The sequence below is a fragment of the Malurus melanocephalus genome, unplaced genomic scaffold, assembly GCF_030028575.1.
Source record: "Malurus melanocephalus ecotype Western Australia unplaced genomic scaffold, MMel_1.1 scaffold_143, whole genome shotgun sequence".
In the NCBI taxonomy this organism is placed as follows: Eukaryota; Metazoa; Chordata; class Aves; order Passeriformes; family Maluridae; genus Malurus; species Malurus melanocephalus.
In genome coordinates, this window is record NW_026623375.1 from 1,751,171 (window position 1) to 1,763,055 (window position 11,885).

Genomic DNA, 11,885 nt, shown 5'->3' on the forward strand with positions numbered 1-11,885 from the left:
CCATAAATCCAAAAGGTATGATTGTGCAACACCAGCCCTTCATATTTAATAATAACAAACAGATGGGAAAATATTCGAATAAATTATTTGAACTGTCGGAGCCGTGTGCCAGAAAGTCCTGGCTAAATTTCCCTGCTTAACCATCTCTGGACCATTTTCCCTGCAGATCCCTGAGCCCTCCCTGCTCCTGGAGGGTGAAATATCAGCATCGAGTGACTTTCCTTTGAAATAAATTTAAAAAGAGATGAAAGCACACCCTGAGGTTCATCCTAGGGCTGATACGGCAAACCGAAATGCGAGGGAGGGATTTCCACGACAGAGAAGGAGCTCCAGCATGGATCAACATCCATGGAAAACCCCCAAAGATGGGGATTGATCCCTGCCCCGAGCTCTGGGGGTGATCTGGGGGTGATTTATCCCTGCTCATGGTTTGGGGGGTGACTTGTAAATCCCAAATGACCCTCGGGRTTGAGCCTGTCCAGGCAGGACCTGGGCTTGGAGCACCCACAGCCCCCAGCTCCCATCCTGAGGRTCTGGAAWTCCTGGAGTTTTTGGGGAMAAARCTCCCTGAGCTGTACCCACAGATGRGCAGGGRARCRGGAATGRCCCCAGGGCCAGCGCCTGCCTYGGACACAGCCAGGTCACAGCGACCMCTGAGATGGATTTGCTGCATTCAGAGTTAAAGGGTCGATTCTAAACCACCAAATCCTGACTTGAAAGTTCTCCTCCTCCTCCTTCTCCTCTCCCTGGCCACTGTCTGTCGGAAAAGCTGAATGAGCCAGCAGAATTCTCAATATTTTTGGGAATATTGAGAAGCCACGGGAATGAGAATGTGCAATATTTATTGGGAACAAGAGGACAAACATGGGATTTTAGAGCTTAGCAAAGGACAGATGGGAAGAGCTCCAGCTCTGCATTATCCCCTTCAGAACCTCCCTGGCATTCCCTCCCCATCCCTCTGGGAATTGCTGGGTCCCCAGGCTGTGCTTTGCTCCGGCTGAGCCATCCAGCACAGCTGGGCAAATCCAAGAGCACTGCCACCATCCCAGACCGGCACCTGGAACGTGGCCCTGGCATTTCCCAATCCGGATTTAATTCCATGGAAAGCTCCCGGCCCCGTTTGCCCTGGTGACACTCGGTGACATCAGTGACACAGGGCTGTGTCACCACTCTGCCTTCCAAGAGAACAACATTCCCTCAGGAGCCCCAAAACCAGGGACAGGAATCATTTCCCCAGCKCTTTCTGCCCCTCATCCTTCACCTTTTCCATGATTTTTCCCCCCAGGATCCCTCCACGCCTCCTCCTCCCTGCTCCTGGATTGCTCCGTGCTCACTCACCACAAGTTTTTTATCTCCCCCTTGCTATTTTTGGGGAGATGATTTTCACTCTCTCCTTTCATTCCCAATATCCCCTCTGTCAGTTTGAAGCCATTYCCCCTYTTCCCATYCCTCCATCYCTTATAAATAATCCCTCTCCCTCTTTCCAACCAGCTCCTTCAGGCACCAAAATCCCCAATTAAAGTCACCMCAGAGCCTTCTCTTCTCCAGGTTAAAACAGGTTTAGGTAATTTCGGGATGCCTCCACAACCACCCCTTAAAAAAGAACAGGAAAACACCAGAAAGTTGCTATAAAAGCAGCAAAAAGTACGGGAGCCGAGGTGCAGCGGAGATTCCAGCGCTGAAAATGCGGAATTCACATGGAATTCACATGGAATTCACCTTGAAATCCCGACCCTTATCTGCCTGGAAGAACAGATAATCTAGATTTTGGCTGCCTCCTGCTCCATCCTGGGGATGGCTGGGAAGAGGGAAGARCGTGGCTCAACGCTGCGGTTTCACCCGGGCTCAGGACGGAAAGGCAGCCCATGAGAAAATGATCCCGCCCGACTGAAAATAAATAAATGAATCCCCTTTTCTCGAGGAGTTTCGGGGAACGTGGTGGATGAAGTGAGGGGGTGGCCAGAAATATTTGGCTAGGTGGGATTGTCCTTAGCTCAGGAATGAGAACACGAGGCTGTCCCAGCCAGTGCTGGTGGAATATTTCAGGAAATCGGAGCATCCCACACAGGGCTCAGCGGGAAGCAGAGGCAGCAGATTGGATTTGTGCACAGAGATGCCACAAACGACAAAAAATAGCAAAAGATTTCAGCTCCCAGCGGATTCCTGACAACAAACAAACTTTGGGGACAGCAGGAGAAGGGGCAGCCCCGTCYCTGATCTCCCTGAGGGTTTTGAGACTCGACTCAAGCACTGCACCCTTTTTGTTCTGCTCTTTTCCTTCAGATTTTGCACATTTGCTCTTGGACTGATCTAACCCCGAATGTGAAGTTCAGGTGATGCTGAGGAAGGCAGTGAAACCCCATAAAGACCTTGATTTTTAATGATGCTCAGCCAGTAATCAGTTCCTGCTCCCATTTAAAGGCAGGAGAGGCAGGGAAATACAGAAAATCTGGTTGCTAAGATGTTTTTCGTGTGCAAAAACCCACTAAACCACACAAATTTTGCTATCTTAATTGCACTGAAATCTAAATTTCTATTTATCTCCMAACCAYRACACGTTTTCTTCCTCATTTAAAGRCAGTAGAACAAAAAGAATTGCAGCAATTCMAAAAAATTCTGGCTTAATTTTGCCRATCCAGAAACCTGCTCGATCCCAAAATCGCCACAAATAATACCAAGAAAACAACACTTTTAGCTAAAAGAGCTTCAAGAAGAAACCCACAGACAACTCCATCCATGGAACTTGTTCCCTGCTCTGGGCAGATTGAGAAGTCTGGATTTAAAGGAAGATCAGCCTTGACCTCTGGCTCTCCTTTCCACCAGTTTTTGGGAACGGAAGGAACAGAGAAAATGCAATAAAAACCTCAAAACAGAGACTTGTGAAGAATCCCAGAGAATTCCAAGAGGGGCTCTGCCAGCATAAATACAATTAAATGATATTTAACCTTCAGCAGCATCGAGCTGTCAAATAAATATTCCTAAGAATATTTAAACAGCTTAAAAGAAGGGGAAAAAGCAGCTCCACACCATTCCTCCTCCTCCCTCCAGTGAGAAAAAAGGGATAATAAGAATAGATGAGAGCACAGGACAAATGTCCTGGAAATAAAACTTCATTTTATTGCTCAAGCCAATGCATTTTTAATCTGTGGCCAAAAGAAAGAGAGGAGCAGATAGGAAAGGACAGGAAAACTGAAATGTTTTCCCCTTTCCCTTGCAATGGGGTGGCTGCTTCCAGCTGGGATCCCACRTGGAGATGCTGCAGGGCTGCTCCAGGTGCTCCAAAAAGCTTTTCTAATCCTCTGATTGATTAAAAAAAGGACAAAAAATCGAGGCCATTTCACCTGAACTGAATATTCCTGATGGAAAGTAACCAAAATCCAGGGACTTCCACCCAAACTTCCACACTCCACAATTACAAGAAGGATGGGGAATATCCCAAAAGCCGGATTCCTTTAAAAGGGTCCAACCTCCCTCAGAGCTCCCCACAGATGTCCAGTGCCAATTAACAATTCTTTAATTGACAATTCTTTCATAAATCTTAGGAACACCCACCAGGATCCACCATCCCTGGGAAAAACACGGGCTCCAAAACCTCATCTGAAGAGCTGGAACCATCCCCAAAAAACCCTGCCATAAAACTTTTATGGGAAAGGAAAAGGGCATCAAATGGRAAGGAGCCCCAGATAAATGGGATGGTTGGAAGGACAGTGTGGAAAAGGGAAAAGGAAAACTCCAGCAGCTCCTTGGATGCCCTYGGGTTCGCTGGGATGATCCAGGAGTGACTCTGCACATCGAGGTTTATTGAACTTCAGGAAAAGACAAAAATAAAAACCCAAACTTCCTGAACTTTGGATGGAAAAAAGCTTTGAAGGCAGCTCTGCTCAGCTCTCATCCCGCTTCCATCAAAAGCCTGGAGACAGCACAGGGAATTCAAACAGCTCCACGCTGGGAAGTGTCAGCCTGTGAGAGCCAGCACYGCCGTGGAGCTGATCCATTGTTTTCACTGGAGCCTCCCCAGCTTGCCTCTTTCACTAAAAATCAGGAGAAAATCTCCCAATCTCTCACGTTCGAGGTGGATTCTGCTTCCAGGTGGGTTCTGGGCTTGCAGAACATTCCCCAGAACAGATTTTTTGCAGGTGAAGCCAAGCAGGTGGATTTCCCCCAGAGTTTGTGAYGGCTGGCAAATGCTGGAGGGACAAAAAGTGCCAAATTCCTGACTGAATTCCAAGGATTGAGTGCCAAAGGTTTGAAATCCAGCAGAATTCCATAAATGAGGTGAAGAGCAGGTTGGGCAGGGCTGGGAGCASCCTGGGACAGTGGAAGGTGTCCCTGCCCGTGGAACTGGATGGGCTTTAAGGTCCCTTCCAACCCAAACCATTCCGTGCCATCAAATAAAGCCAACGTCCTCTGCAGCTCCTTAAACTCCTGCCAAAATCCTCTTCAAAACACTTGTCTGGGTTTGGGTTTTTAAAAACAGAGCAAAAGGATAAAAATAATCCCACAATACAGTATTGACAGGGTGGGTATTGCRGCTCAGCCTCGCTGGGGGACTTTGCTCCTGTTTTCTACAGGRAAAACTCATCCTTTTGTGCAGTGAAATGGGAACAACCAAAAGAGAGAGAAGCAACAACTCCCAGGAGTCCCAAAAACTGCTGTGACACAGCTGGAGCAGGGTCAGAGCAGTCCCACACCCTGGATTTTCTTTTCCAAACCCACCTGTGCCACAGGACACAGCAGAGAGCCCTCAAGTGACCCTGCCCATGCCACAGCTCTCAGTCAATTCCCATTCCCTGCCAAATCCCAAATCCCAGCACATCCCAGGCAGGGGCAGCTCAGCTTTCAAGGGATGCACCAAACAGGGATCCCATCATGGGGTCATTTCACTGCCCACACCCTGAAGGAGTGGGGGAATTCCTCCCCCTCTCCCAGCCACATTCCAGCTGGGAATTCTGCTGGATCTCCTCAAACCCCAGAGCAGTGGGTGCAGTGTCCAGCCCACCCCATCCCACTCTGTCCTGGGGCACTGTCAGATGATCTGAACCTCAGCCCAGCATGGTGGCAGCACTKCCCTTGTTAATGGTCAACTTGGAATAAGCTTTTTTTGGGGAGAAAAAGGCCTTTTTTTAGCACAAACACAGCAATCAGGCAAAACTGGGATGTTACAGCTAATTACACTAATTGCCTTTCTCCTAGCATAGAATCATGGAATGGTTTGGGGTGGGAGGGACCCTAAAGCTCATCCAGTTCCAAYCCCARMACMTTCCACTGTCCCAGGCTGCTCCAAGCCSCATCCAACCCGGCCTTGGACACTTCCAGGGATTCAGAAGCAGCCACAGCTTCTCTGGGAATGTGTGTCAGGGTCTCCCCACMCTCCCAGCCAKGAATTCCTTCCCAATATTCCCTCTATCCCTGCTCTCTGGCAGTTTAAACCACTGCCCCACTGCTCTACCCATACAAAATGTCCCTCTCCCTCTTTTCTGACTCAATCCAAAGTCACCCCCAGCCAAGCCCTGAGCTGAAGCAACAACCTGGAACAGGAGATCATTGAGATCCTTCTCTCAGCCCCACCAACAGCAGGTCCCTCCTCCTGACTGCAGGCTGTGTTGTTCCAAATTATGGGAGGCAAGGATCCGAATTCCTGCTCAGAAATTAATATTGGGGACAATTTCAATTAACCTGGCAACACTTCAGTCTGACAGCCTTAATGAAGGAGAACTCCACTCCTGCCAGTCATCCTGTGCAGTTCAGCTTTTCTGATGGAAATCATGGAATCCCAGAATCATTCAAACTGGAAAAAACYTCCAGGACCATCAGCYCCATCCCCAGCCCARAGTGCTCAGTGCCACCTCCAGCCCTTMCTTGGACACCTCCAGRGATAGGCACTCCAAMCCTCCCTGGGCAGCCCCTTCCAATCCCTGCCCACCCTTCCCATGGAGAAAATTCCTCCCAAAATTTCTCCAAAGAGCAAAACCCCTGCCTGCAAAAGGCATTTTTGTTTGTTTCCTTTCCCTCGAGGCCGGGCCAAAAGTCGGTCACAAGAGCCGCGCAGAAACAATTCRCTCAGGGAAAGGGTTTCCCAGTTTCTGCAAGCCCAGCGTTCCCATTCCACCCACTTACATTCCTGGATTAAGGGAAAATAAAATCACATCCGCAGGCCGGTCAGCAGTTACCCAGGTCGAGGTCCAGGAACACGGCAAGGGCTGGAAGAAAATTCCACCGGCGTGGAAAGCTGCTGGAAGAAGTTCTGTGCTCACCCCAGCCCCGCCGGTTCCATCAGGCCTCGTTAAGGAGTATTTTATCCCTTYCACTCATTAGCATAATTGCCGCAATCAAAGGCACTACTTTGCAGTAATAACTTTAATGGCAGATTTTTCCTTAAACATTGTTTTTTTTCGAAATGCTCTGAGGTTGGTGCATCCATGTGCCAGGAGAAGTGAGGTGACACTCTGGAAATGAGGGGTGTGGAGAGGGACCACATTCCCAGAGCTGATTTTTTTTTGTTTTGGGATTATTTCTGCTTTATCATGCTCTGCCTGCATGCCAGAACCCAAATATTTGTCGAACAAACAGGMGCCTGCTTGGGACAATGACAATTCCCTGCTTTTTTCCTCATTAATTTTGCTATATTGTTTTATCAGGAGGGAATCAGGCTCATTCCCAGGGTGAAACCAGATTTTGTTAGGTTGAGTCCAAATCCCAACCTCTGGCTCATCTTCATTGARCTTTGGGATGGTTTGGAGTGGAAGGGACCTCAAAGTCCATCCTGTCCCAACCCCTTCCTGTAGGCAGGGACACTCCCACTGGARGCTCATCCTAACAAGCAGGAGCCCAGTTTTCCTCAGCTCCACAGAGACAAAAACATGGAGACCCCAAATCCAGGGCTCCAGCAGCCTCATGAGGGTCATTCTGAAGACAGGCAAGAACCATTGGGCTAATTCTGAATATCAAACCCAGACTGGGGGCAAACAAGCTCAGATACAACTAGAAGGTCACAGCAGGAGCCAGCTGGGATTTTCACCCTCCAGCTCCTGACTGAGATTCTGAGCTCTGTGTCCTCCACAAAACCATTCCACCCATCCATCCCTGCATCCATCCATCCCCTTCATCCCACGAGCTGTTCCACCAGCTCCACGCTGGGATGTTCCTCATGGAAATCTCCCCCAGGACCACAAGAACATCATGGATTCACCCAAGCAGGCTCCACCCTTCAATCCCTGGAGAAGCAAAAGATTTKGGGGAACGCTTCCCCCTGAATCCACATTCCCAAATGGGCCAGCCCTGAGGCAAGACCCTACAGCCACCCTAATTCCATGAAACCCAAACACTCTGGTGAGCACAGGGCRAGGCTGGGGAGGGAATCAGACCAGCCCTAAATGAAAGCAGGGGATATGAATTCCACGCAGGCTGCAGCACCAGGGTCTGGAAGCAGTTTAGGGAAAACCTGGAGTGGCCAAGGGCCAGCTCTGAGTGGAGCTGCTCCGGGCTAATCGTTTCCTTCAGGCAGCCCGCTCCAGCTCACTAATAGGTTTTAATAAAAACTTCCAATTGGGCCAGTAAACCCCTCATTAAGCTGTTTTTAAAGCATGAATTTAAGAGGGCCGGGGGTAAAAGGTCAGGGGGAGTTTTTAATTCAGACCGGCTGGCGAGAGGTGCTGTTGTGATTGAAAACACCGGAGTTCAAGTGTCCAGGGCCACATAAACATCCGACTCTGTCACTGGACCTGCCTAAGTGACAGCTTGAAAAATAGATTTAATAAGACAGAGGGAAAAGTTTCCCACTCTTACACGAGCTACAGGAACAGCAGATCCCAATATCAGGCGGGAACAGGAAGGGTCGGGAAGCAGCGCTGGAGCTCCCAGCCTGGCCTGGGGGGATGGATAAAGGGCAGCCCACGGCCAGCAGGGTGTCCAGCAATCCCAGGGGCTCTGGGACACTCAGATCCAGGGCTTCCTGCTGGGAAGGGAGCAAAATTCCTGGGAATAACACAGAGCAGCCCAAACCCACATCCTGCTGCCAGGGCTGCCCCACACAGCCAGCTCCAGGAGGAACCAGTGCCATGGGAATTCCCTGCTGCCACATGGAGCATCCCAAAACCCCACACTGGGATGGGATGGGATGGGATGGAAGGGACCTTCAGGCTGCTCCAGTTCCACCCCCTGCCACGGGCAGTTTTCCACTGTTCCAAGTTGCTCCTGTCTATCCTGACCTGGCTTTGGAAGTTTCCAGGGATGGGGTAGCCACGCTTCCYCACCTGGGAATTCTCTTTTTGGGCAAACCCTGCGCTGCAGAGGGATCTGCAGGAATCTCAGCTGAGGACCCAGCCCAGCTCCATCCCCACCTCAGCACACCTAAACCAAGCTTTGGACCTGCACCAGTGAAGCTGGACCTCAGCTGTTCCATTTTCCTCTGATTTTCCTCCAGGACCACAGAGCCTGTGGAAAACGTGCYCCCCTTCCTTGGGAACAGGCACTCACAGAGCAGAAACATCTCCATCTCACCCAGAACCCCAGCTGTGCACTCTTAACATTTAATTTTATGTCAATGCACATCTAAAATTTGAGATCCCTGAAGACCTTTTAAAAGAAAATCCTCCTTGGAACAATTTGCATCGAAGCAAAGAGCGAGGATTTAACAAGTGATGGAGAATTACAAATACTCGGCTCTCAACTTTTTATTCTACTCCTAATCAAAACACACTTCAGCTCCAATTCTGAGCTAAGAGATGCAAGACAAAATCTGGGGGGCATTTTGGGTAGGAACTCGGTTGTTTGTTCATTCCATGTTTACAGATAACGGAAAAAAAAAAAAAACCCGGAGTTCGTTCAGGGATTGACTTCCCTCCTCACCAAAATGAACAAGGAAGTTTACTGGGAGAGGGGGGCATTAAAAAAAAAAAAGCTTTTACTTTTAAAATGTGCTTCTAATTCTGGCCTGCAAGGAGAGCAGGAGCCAGGCTCCCTGGAATGATCCCTAAGGAAACATTTGCTTTGGCTCCAAACGGGACACTCCGGAGCATCAGGAGTCAAATAGGATCAGCTGCTCCTCCATCCTCTCTGTTTAATGATCCCATTGATAGCCACGGGGTCAGCAGATGCATTCCTGCCTGCTCTGCCTGCTCCTGGCTGGGGATGGGGATTGCTGCTCCATGATAGCCACGGAGGAGGCAGCATCTCTCTGGACACTGACCTCATTTTCCCTGGATTTTCACTCAGATTCACCTCAGCTTGCTCCATCCTTTCAGTTTTCCTGCTTTTAATTCCCCAGTGCCCTCTTTTTTGGACCAAGACAAACTCAGGACTGTCAAAGTCTCCTCTGAATAKCTGGAGCTCCTTAAAAGAAGGCAGAGCAGGGAGAAAAGAGGACAAGAAAGCCTGGAGAAGAGCACCACCTTTTCCAAGCCGCCCTCCAAAAGCAGGGATAATAAATCACTACCTCCAATCAGATTTCCACTGGGGAAAAAAAAGGAGCCCTTGGGGCATCCCAGGTAGAAACTACCTCAGGTAGAACTAGAAAAGAACCCAGRGATAGGAACAGCAGAAGAGGCAGCACCACACTCCTGGCGAGGCAATTCTGGTCCCATTCCAAGCCASGAGAACACAGATTCTTAATTTTGGGGAAGGATAAAGCAGCAAACTGGCYTTGGAGGCTCTTTCTAATCCCASCACCAYAGTGGGAATGTGGGGAGAGAGCAGAGCTGCCAGGGCTGGGGCTGAGCCAGRCTGGGCCACCAGGACACCTGGAAGGGGCTCCAGCAGGGAGAACAGCAGGGAAAGGCCCTGGAACAGAAAAGCTCAAGGAGGAGATTGAGGCTGAGGATGGAGGAGCCATGAAAGGTCTGTGGGGGCAGCCTGTGCTGCATGGAGGGCAGGCAGGACAGGCAGACATCCATCTATCCATCCATCTCTCCATCCATCCCTCCATCCATGTCCATCCCTCCAGCCACCCCACAGCAATCCAGTGCACTCCAGCCAGGAACAATCCCTGCACAAAACAGGGGGGAAAAGGGGCCCTGGATCCAGATCTGTGCCCATCCTTTGGGAAGGATCCCATGTGCCACCACCAGCCCTCCCCGAGGGCACCACGCCGGGTCCAAAGCCAGATTCACACCAGAATAACAACAAATAATCCTGAGGTTATCCCAGCTCAKCTGATTCCAGAGCAGCACAACCCCCTGGCTGATACCCACTCTGGGATCCACATCCTGGAGCAACTCCTCACACCTTCCAGGGACAAACAGCCCCAGGGGTGCCTTGCATCCCAATTTCCCAGCTCATTCCCTCCACTAAGGAGAGCTTTTGATCACTTTTCCCTACCAGGAGTGGAAGCAAAAAGCAAAACCTGTGGCCATCCCAGCTGATCCCATTTGGCCCAAAAGCCTGTTGTTATTTCCAGGCTCTGGAGTTTTTAAAATTCACAGGGACAGGCTGGAGTTGGAATAGAAGCTACCAAAACCCATCCTGAGACATATCCAAAAAAACCCCACACTTCCTGGAGGGGAATAGGAAACAGTCAGCTCTTACAAAGAACTCTCCAGGAATTTTTTTTTAAATTTTTTTTAAGGCTCTTGCTTTGAAGTAGATGCTCCCAAAGATCCAGGCTTCCAGAGCTCAGCGATATTCAACGTCCTGCCCCAGCGATGGATGACAGCGGTGTTGTTTCAGCTATATTATAACAAAAATATTGTGGTTTTCCTGTATCCTAACAAAAGGGAACTCACGATTTACATCCCCTTCATCTCATTCCGAAGGAGCCCCGAAGCCAAGAGCAGGGAAGGGAGAGACCCCACTGCGTACAAAGGGCTGCAGGGCTCCTGGGAGGGTGGCTCTGYGCTTGGGACACGGGGAAAGGCCAAAAAAAGATGAAACACCGCTTGGAAAGGAAAAAAAAGCAATTTTTCTACACCCATCAGCAACTCATCCAGAAAGTCGAGTCCGAGTTCTCTGGGTTTGTGTTGTCCTGGATAAAATATCCACGTTGAACAGGGAAGGATTATCTGGAATAGTTTGGGGATTACAACGGAAAAGTCTCCATATTCCTCTGCTTCTCCATTTGGAGAAGTTCCACCTCAATATTCTCACTCTCAGAGAGTTTGGTCCCTTAATGATTGAAACAACCCATTGGAAATGAGGAGACAGCCAGAATTTCCACAAGGAAAAGGGATCAAACTCCCAAAAACTCACACACAAACACACTTTAACCCTTCCTGTGCCTCCTTCATGAATAACCAGATTCTATTGGTGAATTCCAAGCTGGGAATACAAATCCCATTTCCAACCCCACCACGATCCCGTATCTTTCTCCACCCACCCATCACATGTTCCTGAAGGGAGCAGACACAGCCAAACAGGCTTCTTTAAGACATTATTCCATGGCAGCAATTCCCAGAAAATCAGCAGCTCCACCAGCAGTTTTCCTGATATTTCCACAGGGAGGAATGCTTCCACCAGGATTTCTAATTTTCCATTTAGAAATGGGTTGGAAAACTGGAAAAAACCAAGCTGGAYTAAGCATGTCYTGACTTCCAAGGGGGAAAACACCTGCACCTCATCCCAGGGAAAGGCCCAGAATGGGAATAAGAGGTTCCTGACTTACAAATCACCTGTGGAAAGGGAATTTGGTAGGAAAGGTTCCCTCCCAGGAATGTCATTCATTCCCTTATCTTAAACAAAACCCTCCAAACAACTCTGTTTGTATTTCCTCAACCCTTCCACCAACGCTCCTCAACCTCAATTTACAGAATTTCCATTCTTTAAGGACATATGAGCAGAAAGAAATGCAGTGAAAGATARYAAAAAGCTTAATAAAAACATAAATKTAACAAAAATACCCTTAAGTTAAAAAAAAAAAATCAAAATTTCTACATGCCAGAGAAAGAAAGAGCAAA